Source organism: Rosa chinensis, chromosome 4 (genome assembly GCF_002994745.2).
Source record: "Rosa chinensis cultivar Old Blush chromosome 4, RchiOBHm-V2, whole genome shotgun sequence".
Taxonomy (NCBI): Eukaryota; Viridiplantae; Streptophyta; class Magnoliopsida; order Rosales; family Rosaceae; genus Rosa; species Rosa chinensis.
In genome coordinates, this window is record NC_037091.1 from 10,316,573 (window position 1) to 10,328,909 (window position 12,337).

The following is a 12,337-nucleotide window of genomic DNA, read 5'->3' on the forward strand; positions in this document are numbered from 1 at the left end:
TTATTGCCATTGGAAGGAATTTCCATTTTGGTATAAATAGAAGTTTCCCGAAGGAGAAACTTACTATTTTCATTTGTTTCCTTTTCCGGAATACCAATTTTCCTTTCTCTCTCTTCTCTCTCGGCTGCTACCTTCAGAAACGAAATTTTCCTTCTGACCCGACCCGAACCCGGCGATCCGACCCGGTCGGAACTTGCATCTCCGGCGACCTCTTCCGGTGAAATGAGCCCAGATCAGTTCGCCTCCTTGCTCCGGTCGTCTCTGTGGTGGTCTCTAGCAGCGATTCTCTTTCACGGCGGCACTGCAAGGCGGCACAGGTTGTGGAAATCGGACCCGACCGGAAATCGTAGCTCCGGCGACGGCACGGCTTCAAGTTTCCTTCCTTGGCTTCGTGGGGGTCGTCTGAGTCGATCTATGGTGTTTGTTTCGATCGATTTACGTGGAAATCGGTTCAACTCAGTTGGGATTACTGTTCACGGCTTGTGAGGTAGTTTTCGACCCTTTGTGCTTGTTTTCTGACTTCGAGCTAGTTAGGAAAGTTCACAAGCATGCTTAGATGAAGAACTTTGATGTTGGGAGTTTTGTGAAATATTGAGTTTTGGCCGGCGGCGGTGCGCCACCGCCTGTGGCGGCGTTCCGGCGGTGTTCCGGCCATGTATGGGACTGTTTCTGGTATTATATGTCTTCTACTCGTCGATACGAGCGTTTCGATATATAATATGCAAATTTTGGAGTTCATATGGAATTGTTATGATTTTTGCAGTTTCATACCGATTGATTTATTCTATCCGTGAGGATTTGAGCGTCCGATCGACTTGTGGTTTGGCCACATCGATCGTGGACGTATTCCGGAGACTTTGGGAGGTCTCGGATGTGGTTTCGCCTCGATTGGCGCCACTTTGGGGATTTTAGTTCAAAACAGGGGTTTCGGACTTAAATCGTTTGTGAATTATTACTAAGTGGAAACCGATTGTGATTAGGTACTTGACGAAGTATTTGGACGAGTTGTTGGTGATAGTTTTGGTTCGGTTCTGTATTGAAGACGCAGCAGGAGTTCGAGGTGAGTAATCTCACGAAGTTCATTCACGAACAGGTTGACCTTATTGTTTTGAGAGTTATTTAGTTAACTGCAAACTATTGTTGGTATTAGTGGCCTTCCTGAGTGAATGACCACTTATATATATATTTACGTGGAATATGTATATTCTTGTGGGTTGATGAGTGAATTGAAGCAATAGGTATTGATGGGTTTCATTCTATTGTTTGGGGGCTTGACTTTTCGGGAAACATTTTGTGGGAATTGGGAATTTCTATTGTTTTGAAAAGTGTCAAGATTTGGTGTGAGTTGCTTTGATGTGATTTGAATGTTTTGATCTAACGACCGGGGGTCGGAAGATCTGAGAGTCACAGGTTGTGATTTCTCCTTTTGGTTTGATTTAATGTTTTGATCTGATGACCGGGGAGGTCTGATGATTGGAGGTCACGGGGTGACATCTCCTTTTGTGTGAGTTGAGTAACTTTTGGGTCCTGAGTGACCATTTTGAAAGGTTTTGATCTGACGACCTGGGAGGTATGAGGATTTGGGGTTGCTGGGAGTAACCTCAGGCATATATATCGGGACTTCACGCCTTTGGCCGGGTTTGTGGATACGATCAGTTAGAGCTCTAGTCTGTTGCCATAGTACATCATGGGGGGTTGCGGGGAGCTATCTGATGCTCATGAGTACGTGTTTTTAAAAGGGAGTTTCGGGGATTCTTTCTTTTAAATGTCCTGGGAGGACTTGTTTATCATATTTAATTGTCAGAGTCTCAATTATTATGATTTTGTCACGGGGTGACTTGTGTTGATTTGAGAATGTGTTTTAAAAGGGAGTTTCGGGGATTCTTTCTTTTAAATGTCCTGGGAGGACTTGTTTATCATATTTAATTGTCAGAGTTTCAATTTATATGATTTGGTCACGGTGTGACCTTTATTGTTTCTTTTGGGAAAAGAATGTGCTGTTTTGGGAAAACATGGTGTGTGTTCCTTTTTACGAGTTGATGGGTTTCCTCGTTAGGCGAGTTGTGCATGTGTGGTTTTGAGTTACTCATACGGGCTTGCAAAAGCTTACCGGGTTTGTTGTGTGGCAACCCGGTACACCATTCAAACGGTGTAGGGGTTAATCCTGCAGGTTAGGAAAATCGAGGTTGAGGCAGCGAGCTAGCAGCTTTACAGTAGGAAGCCACCTTTGTGACTTTACTTTTGATAAGGACTTCCGTTGTATAGTTACTCTGAGTAGCCTTTACGTTTTATTTTGTTGTTGACAATTTAATTCGTAAGCTTGTGTAATATATAACTCTTTGGATGCGAGTGTATATTAACTTTGAGGGTTCAGGACATCAATATGTGTGTAAGTTTAAGGGAAAAAGATTTCAGGTATTTTGTATTGATGACTGGACGTTCACGCATATATAATTATGGGGTTATATATATCGATTTTCATGTGTGTAAAATCAGGGGTGTGACATCTCTAGCTGAACCCACAGCCTGTGACGCTAGTCATGCCACCTTGTGGCGTCACCATGCTACAAATTCATGGCGGCGGCGCCGTGCCAAACTCCTTTGGCTGATGCCATGTCCTCTTGAGGAGACAACAATCCTTGCAGGCACGTTTGCAGCAGGTATATGTGATCTCGTCACTTTAGCGATATTAGAAAACGCGTCAGGCATCGAATTTGCTACATTCTGAAGATCGAGAATTCTCTGCACTTCTTGTGTGCAGTTCGGGGATCAAGATGAGACAAAGTGGGGGCAGACCACGACAATTCCCGTCGTTTTTGTTGAACATTCTTGTTCTTGTCTCCCCCTAACAACGGAAAGACTATCTAATCAAAGTGACAATCCGCAATTCTAGCGGTAAAGAGATCGCCTGTCAAGGGTTCTATATAGCAGACTTATAGCTAGAGGTGTATATCCAACACAAATATATATATATATATATATATATATGTATATGCATTCGTCGCAATGACCCATTTTGATGCGCTGTGGTGGCGCGATTGGCATATAAACCACGCACTCAAATATGTGAAAGTACGAGATATTAGACTCGCACCCAGTCACTAGTTGTAATGCAAATAAAAGTTGAGTGGCGATGGGTCGTAGAATAAATTAGCATAACTGCATGCGATATTGCATAACCCCAAGCGGAAATGTTGTTGCGCATCACCAATGTCCGGACTACCATCGTAGTCGTTTAATGGTGGCTTTTCTGCGATACCATTTGGGTGTGTATGAAAATATGATGCCTAATATCAATCCCCAATGATATGCAATAATTAGCGAATTTTTTTTTATGTAAACTCTCTAGCATTATCAAGTCAAATTGACTGAATGGGATGATTCAGGTAGTGAGCCCGTAGCCATATGATTTAGGAGAGGAGTTTATCATAAGCAGCATTACGTGTGGACGGTAGAGCGACAAATGACCGGCATGTCTATGTGTCAACCAACACACCATAAAGCATCTAAACAGTCCGTAAGTTGGTTGAAGTGGTCCACATAATCTCCTTGGATTCTATGTAAGAATGGAATAATTTCTTAGTGTCCTTTGCATAGGATGGTCTCGATCCTACTCTTTAGGCTTTACAGATTAAAAGATGGGCCTTATAATCAATCAGTGAAGATTTTGGTTGAGCCACAATGTCACAATTGACTTTGAGAAGTAGAGAGAGGAGTTAAATTAGGGTTCTTGGTGTCAAACCCAAGTGATGACAGCAGGGGGTAGGCAGTGCCTGTCATTGGTGGCCAGTCTAGCATGGTGGCAGCGCCGTGGGGCGCATGGGCTTGCCATGCTTCTCCTCGAATCAATTTTTGATTCTTACTTCTCTTCGTTCTGAAGAATGGATGTTTATGTGAAGTCTTTAACATACGGATCATCATGTCACAACCTGGGCGTCCCAAATGGTCATGCCAAAGCCTATATGTGTCGGTATCTCAAAGGCCATCTCTTATGACATCATTGGCCTTAATTACTCAAATAGTGGTTACATATAACCTACTAGAGTGACACATAAGCTTCTCTAATACTCGTTTTCATCCGTAGTCATTAGAGGTAATGCAAAGGAACTTATGTCTATTCTCACTATATGTTTTCACTACACCAAAAACCTTAACAGACAATGGGACAAAACTGTTGTGTAATTTGGAGGGCCATTGTTATAGACCGAGCTGTTGTCTGTTGAAAATTCAGACAATGGTGGAACACAGTTATCTAAGAAATACACAGCAGTTGAGGCGTTGTCTTCAGACAACAGTGCCAGTTTTCAAGCTGTTGTATGTTAAGCTTGTCAGACAACATATTTTTATTTTGTCCGTTATCTGATTGATCTTCAAACTCCAGTTCTTGGACTATATCTGTTGTATGATTAACTTTTGGGACAATAGAGTTTAATTGGTTTTATTGTGTGATTAACTTTTAGGACAACAGAGTTCAATTAATTATGTTGCCTGAGTATAAATTAGATGACACTGATTTGTTAAAAACCGATGTGTGATATGATTGGTTGGAATGCGTTTTTGTCCCATTTTTGGCCATTCAGACAACAGGCAGTTGTCATTATATCTAATCTGTTGTGTGATCATTTGAACATCCCATTCCTAAATTAGATTGTGCATTCATTTGGTCTATTTACCAAATGAACAGTACTTTATCAAATACAAACATTGCAAACCATCAAATGATTAATCTAACCAATACTTTAAACTTCAAAAGCAAAAGGGGTGCATTTCTCAATCATTGAAGCCAACATTTTAAACAAGAAAAGCATTCTAGTGCATACCCATCTACTTGGGATATCAAAAAGCTTATACACATATATATTGTTCCAAAATATGCCACACATGATGCATGACAATGTACCAGCAAAGAAGCACAAAAAAGATGCTTTCCTTATAGAAAATGTACCAACAACATGCGTGCTACTTCATGACTCATGCACATGTGTTGACAACAAACTTCCCCAACTCATTTCGCACTTGATCAATATCTGCTTGGGTGTATTGGCTGTTGCCTCTCCTCTCCCACTGAAATCAGTTTATTATATCAAAAGGATTAGTTAATCATTTTAGTGAATGAGGTATGGATATAATAACAATCTAACATTTCCCAAATCAAACTCACAAAATTCTCCCACCCCTAACTTATATTCATAGGACCTCCTATCAGTAAGCATCCATGACCTATCCATCTACATTAAACAAAAAACAACAAATCAAAACTAAGTCATCGAGCAACAAAACCCCAATGACATATCCTTCATGCATTCACTAAGTTCCATGAACTCTACCAATTCAAACTCTTGTACTCTTAACAAAAACAGCAATTTATTTACATATATACATGCTCCAATATCAGGCAATGATAAAAAAATCGACATATATTCAGGCTAAGCAAATTCAATAACAAGGATAAAACAGAATAGCATAATATATAAAGAAAAACAAATACAATATGCATTTAGGGTAAGAAACTCCAATAACAAGACAGAATAGTATATCACAATATATAAAGAAAAACATATCGATATACATTTAGGCTAAGCAAATCCAAAAAAAAAAAAAAAAGTAGGTCCATTAACAAACATAGATCATATTCTCCATTGGGAAATGCTATGATAAAACAGCATCCAAACAATTCTCCAATAAGAACATCAACTGCAGATGTAGTATATATGAACCAAACCAGTGCTACACATTTCACCTAAACAAATCCAATGATACCATGATATATGAAGCATAGCACAAAAGATTTCAACAAGTTAAAGCTTCAAAACAAATTTAATAGCAGTTGACAAATTCAACAATCAAGCTCATAATACTCACCAATCTAGCTCCAGCAATGAATACCAACAATACCAGTGAAGCTCACTGCACCAATCAAACTCACTCTATCGCTTCTTCCAACTTCGCCGGATATGCCTTAATTGTGGGGCTGCTGAGAATAATAAACAAGGTCATCAGATTTAAACCAAACCTCAACAAGTCTTAGCTTCCATAATGCACGACTAGACAAGGCCCAAATGAAATTTGTTCAATAAAACCACCAGCGCTAAATGCAAGCTTACTACTCAAAGGCCATAGTTTTTTCCAAACCTATTGGCATTCTTGAATCAAGACTAGAATCGCTTGCTTTCGAAGCTTGTAGAACATGTTTTGTTAAATGCTGGCAATTCTAAATATTAGTAGTGTTGGTAAGTCATAGTTTGTTTGAATGAGGACTTTGATTTTGCTTTCTTATACTATCAAAAATTCAGCTTCCTTCCTGAAGATACAATAATAAACATCAAAACTTTATATCATCAAATAGTTATTTTCTATACCTTGCCACTGTCAGATTCATGCATAACTCATTACAAATACATTTGAGACCGGACCACCGAATGATATATCCTCTAGAACATAGTTCAGTGTACATAGATATACAATATTAACTTACAATTTTGTTGAACTTGTCAATTGTTGCCAATGGTATTGTGCCAAGTGGAACTTGTCAATTATTCATAGTTCCCTCACTCTGAAATTTAAAAAAAAAGAAAAAAGGAAGCATATAAAACAAGTTATGGTGACAAAATGGAAATGATTGGGAAATCACATGCACACAACCACCAACGTCATTATATTCAAGGTCTAATAAATAATATATATGTGTGTGTGTGAGTTACATAATCTCTATTCCACCTTACCATAGACCTGTTAAGTTGGAACAGTTTTCTCAAGCATAAGGGATACAAGTAATAGTATAGGGATTTAAGAAAAGTCGTCGAACCCGCGAGGATTGGATTTCTTTCACTAGCTAAGGTGTGAACCTAAGGAGAGCTAGAATATGCAAATGTATAATCACAAACCTAAATTCACAAGGAAATCTAGGCTCATGGTAAGTATGTGCAAGATGGAGTAGTGATTTGATTTTGGTTTTTGAAGATAGTTTTGAATTAAAAACAACTAGATGCTCAAATGTAAACTAAATTACTCTAAACTAAACTAGTGATCAAATGGATGAAAGTTAGGATTTAGATTGTCTACCACTAACCTCCCTTGCAAGTATTGACGCATTTCTATATGCATGATGCTAAATTAGTTAAACAATTTCTCTCCTTGCATCCCTCTCAGATATGACAAGGACATGCTCCTTTTGTGATATCAAGCAACCCATCTCGGGTGTAGTACTTAACTACTTAAGTCATACATTTCAATCCGGTTAGGTATCTAGTGCATTACCTTAGTGCATAAAGTTTGGAGATGAAGAAATCATGCAAACCAACCAAGCTTATCTCTAAGTGATTATAATTCACAACCCCTACATGCGCACCTAGTGTGCTTTCATGCTTTAACATTCAAAAGTTACCAATCTCTAAACATTATATCATGATATGGCAAACACACATACTCAAAGTGGTAAGGTCTAAGCATATGCATTCAACTCTTGAACTAGCATGCAGACATGTTAAAGAAAATTGAATCACATCATATTATAGCATCAATCCATACAAGATTGGCTAGGGCTTTCAACCCTAGCCCCAAAAAAGTAACTACTCACTCATAATTATACAAATTAACATCAAATTTATAATATACATCAAAATAAATTAAAGAGTTAATGAAAGAATTAACTAGTTGAAGCTTGACAAATTGATGACTAGCTCCTCCATGATTTTCCTCCTTCAATGCCCTTAGATTCTCCTTGATGGTGGAATGAATGGATTATAAACTTGTTGATGTTGATGATGAATGGAATGGTGATGAAGATATGATGCTTCTTTCGCTAATTTTGAGTGGTAGTGATGGAGTTTATGGTGGTGGTGATAGATTTTATGGTGGTGGAAGATGGTAGTTGTGGTGGTGGTGATGGAGGAGATGGAGTAGTAAGGGGAGATAAATATTATGAGTTTGGATTTTGGGAGGTGGAGATTGAGGTTTTGTTGTGGAGATAGAGAGAAAAAAGATGTAATGGGGTGGAATTGGTGATGCCTTAAGAGTGTGATGAAGTGATGCTTATATAGAGAAGAGAGAGAGGAGTAAAATGATGAAGGGAAGCAAAAGGGAGCAGCTTAAGCATTGTAAGAAGCATTGAGGTGGAGTATGAGAGTGGTAATAGATCCTAAAAACAAGGGAAAAGAGTATGGAAGAGATGGAGTGAAAAGAGGGAAGTAATGATGAGCTATTAGAGTGTAGAGTAGAAAAATATGGTTAAAGGAGATGACAGGAGCAGCTGCTCTCTTTGTTGTCCATGAGAAACATGAAAATGAAGAGTGTTGGAGTGGTTATGGCTCACCAAAGTCAAGGTGACAAGCATGGGAGAGAAAGTGTGCAAGGGATGCCTATTATCCACAAGATAAAATGATGGATTAATCTTGCCATAGTCTTGTAGGATTCTTCTAGGGATCTCCTTGATAATTTCAGCATCATAAACCTTCCAAAAATGCACAAGAAATCCGGCCAAAGAAGATTCTAGGCCAAACTGCCATGTTTTGACTTTGTTTTTTGCTTATGAAGCTTCCTTCAATTGAATCTCCACTGAGACTTCAGAATTTGCCTTTGACTTCTTCATACCAAATGTTCCTTGATAAGTGTAGATCATCCTAGTAAAATTTTAGAGTTTAGTTCATCGTGGTTTGACCTCAAATGCTACCGGAATCTGTACAGGTCCGGTTTTGCCGGTTTTTCATCTTTTCTTCAGAAACTTAGACCGATCTTTTGAAGGCCTTACACTCTAAAATAACTCTTGAACTCTTCATAAGAAATGATCCTTAGGATGTCTAGAATGGATCTAGAAAGTTTAAACTCATTTGGAGTTCGTTTGATCAAGTTTCCGCCCCTTCATTCTTGTCTAGCTTGCTTTCTCCTAGCCGGAGTATAAAAATGTGCTAAGGTTGACTTTTTAGTGCATTTCCATGCTTCTCCATAATTTCCTAGAATGATAAGGAAAATAAATATATAAAAATAAACACAAACGTTAAGTAAAAGTACAAGATTAGGAGAATAATGGAATTGGATTAGTCAACATTAAATTGAACTTTAGAACAAGTAATTTCCATGTTTTAGGGCACAAATATGTATATGAATTATGATCCAACAACATGGTACTATCTATAAACTAAATGATAACTATTGAATACACAACAAACCAAATCACGTAGATGCTGAAGCCATTAGCAAAACTCAGTTCATTATGTAACAACAAAAAAACATAATCATGAAACAATAGAGTATGAAAAAAAAAAAAAAAAAACTCTTTTTGAAAACCCCAATTCAGTAAAAATTGAAAATTGGGTTGTTTCAGACCCACTATATAAAATAATCAAATCCAAATTTTCCTCAAATTCACACAACACAACTAAATGAATGCTTCTAGATGTATTCAGAACATGAAACAATTCTCAGAAGCCTAATCAAGTGAGTTTACATAGCCAAAGATGAAACATTCAAAAACATGCAGCAACAGGCATCAATTTCAAATGCAGCAGGACGGTGGTAAAGGTGAACAAATATGAAATGTCAACAATGGAATTCCAAAAGTACGAAGCAAGAAAAACAAAAAAGAGAGAGAAAGAGAAGAAATTTAGTTCTCTTTTAAGAATCTTAAATGAGCAGAGACAGAGCAAAAAATCACAAACCTATTGGAAGCCTTAAAATTGAAGCAAAGATTACTACAGGACAAAGTCTGCCAAGATAGACAAATACTCTATTAAAGGTCTAACATGCTTCCTAAAAGATATCACAATAGATATAGAACTCCGAGTTTCAAGCATTACCTTGATCGATCCTTTCCTTGATAAGTAAACAGACCAACTTAATTGAAACATAGTCCCTTGAAATAAAAAAATAATAATAATAATACTAATAAAAAGGAAATTTAAGCACCTTAATCAAAACAGTCTCATTACACCCACAAAAAACTTGTACAGAAAAATTGAATCTTTTAAATGCTGTTTGAAGAAACACAAACCAAAGCCTCTATTTTTTCCATGAATTTACAATCAATTTACTGCACAGAATATACATCTTCAATCAAGTCAAAGGCATAAAGAACACTGAATCTGCCAAGCCTAAACTAAATTCACTTTCTGGGGTCTAACAATATCATGAAAAGATCAACTCTTCTTCCTAACACTAACACCATCAACTCACCATCAATTTAGACATTATAAATTGTAAGTCTGAACCAATCAAATACTATTTTGTTCCATAGACTCTAATCAAACAGAATTGCTATTTGTTACGACATTACTTGACCAATTTACTTATGTCAAAAACCTTATCTCCAAAAACCAAATTAGTTATCCAATTTCCTAAAGCAACACTCTTTTCCTTTGAAAAAAAAAATCCACAAAAAACCCTCAAATCAAAATCAAGAAATCCAAACATGGTAGAATGGGGTGAACAGATCAAATCTAGAAAAGGAAAATTTGTGGGAAACCACTCACACAATCACAGTAACTACGTCATTTTTTTTCTTTGTGGGCATGCTTGTTTTTGCTTTCTTAATTCCATACAATCACATAACTAATGAAAATAAGCATGAATTACACGAATTTAGATGACCCATATTCAATATTTTCAAAAATGAAATGAAATGAGTGGTGGAATTGGAATCTTACCTAAACCCACAAGCTTCGATAGATCACGGTGGAGGTTAAGTCTGATAGGAGCTGCTGTCAAATTGCTCAGTAGAGATGGGTTCGTGGTCGGAGCACCATTAATAGGGAGTGACAGAGAGAAAAGAGAAAGAGAGAGAGAGATCTGCTCAGTGGTTTCAAGTGGGCTGCGCAAGAACAACAAGGTCAGTGCTTCTGTTAATTAAACTTCAAGCCGCACTGTTTTGGTTGAGGTGATGCTTCAAAACACGAAATTATTATTATTTTTTTTAATTATTTTTTTTGTGGGAATAACCTTCATGGTGATGTTGCTTATAATCAAAACTCTGAGCTTCTTCCTTTTTGGTTTGTAGGTGAGGGGAGATGAGAGAGGAAATCGGTTGTCTTCTGAGAGACAGACGAGTGTAGTGATGGATGAGTACAGTTGAGCCCTAATCGAGATGTGTTTTGATGACAGATGGTGTTTTCATGAGAGACCCGTGGTGTTTTGATGAGAGATTGATGGTTTTTGATGATGTTGAGAAGAGAGCTACTCGACGAGTTCAGGAAATGGCTGTTTTGACAAAGTGTTGATGGGGAGACAGCAAATCCAATAGACCTAGCTAGCTAGCTAATTAAGTTGTCGAAGGTGGGCTTTTAATTTTTGCTTTCTGAATCAGACAACAGAAAGACTAAGTTTGGTTGTTTGATTTTGAACAAATTAAACCTGAGCTAAGGTTCCAAAGAGGGAAAAGTTCTCTCTATAATATTCAACCAAAGTAACATGTTAGGCAATGCTAATTTACACAATGGAAATAACTCATTTGGTTGTGGGATCATCAATTTGGTGCTCTATCTCAATCAAAACTTGTAGGTTTTGGGGGGGCTTGAGTACCATTTTGGCCCAAATGTAGGCAGATCCAAATATTTCTCTCTTATCACACAATAAAAAGTAAAAAAAAATCGTTATATCATGTTTTGCATGCTACTCTCATACAACAGATATAACTATACTGTTGTAGTATGTAGTACCAATTTGGAGCCAAATTTGACTCGATCTAGGAGGGAAATCTGCCGCTATTTTTTTTTTTATGATTCACACAATAGATTATTCTTGTAACCATTGTGCAATGACCTTCTAAACAAAAACTTCAGAATTTTAACCACCTTCTATAACGTGAGTTTAGTAAACATGTTGTGTGATTCACTTTCCTTCATCACACAACACTTTTTTCTTTTTGTTGTGCAAAAAGTGTTGTGAATTAATGTCTTTGCTGTAGTGTTTCCACATGAAAACCATTGGCTTTTATTTCTTTGAAATAATAAAGTTTTAAGACATGTCCAAGACATGAAATAGAATAATCGATACTTTATTAATAATAGCCAATGATTGCATCAAAGTTTCTTGACCAAAATCTAATCCAAACTAATAAAATCAAATGTAGACAAATAGTAATTACTCAATCCTTTCGATAACTCCAATTAAACATGACCAGGAAAGTAGGAAGAGATGTTGGTGGAGCAAAGCTCGCTTAAATACCACTAATCTCAACTAGTTTCCTAGACATCATACTTAATTGCGTGAGCCTAGTGAGAAAGAGTTAAGACAATTGTCATTTATTGATTTAAGACATAATTGCCATTACATAATTCTTGGAAAATAAAAGACTATGAAAAATCTGCGGCATTTTATCTTCATCGTCAGATTTAACGTCTTCCATAAC

General features: G+C 37.3%; 1 long non-coding RNA gene across 1 annotated transcript; it reads right to left on the reverse strand.

The window, feature by feature from the left end:
- Positions 1 to 4,794: 4,794 nt before the first annotated feature.
- On the reverse strand, positions 4,795 to 7,985 carry LOC121052745. The gene is made up of 4 exons (XR_005810095.1): positions 7,651 to 7,985; positions 6,476 to 6,553; positions 5,863 to 5,974; positions 4,795 to 5,064 (listed from the first exon to the last, which is right to left on the reverse strand). It is a non-coding gene; the product is annotated as an uncharacterized LOC121052745 (long non-coding RNA).
- Between the last annotated feature and the right edge of the window lie 4,352 nt (positions 7,986 to 12,337).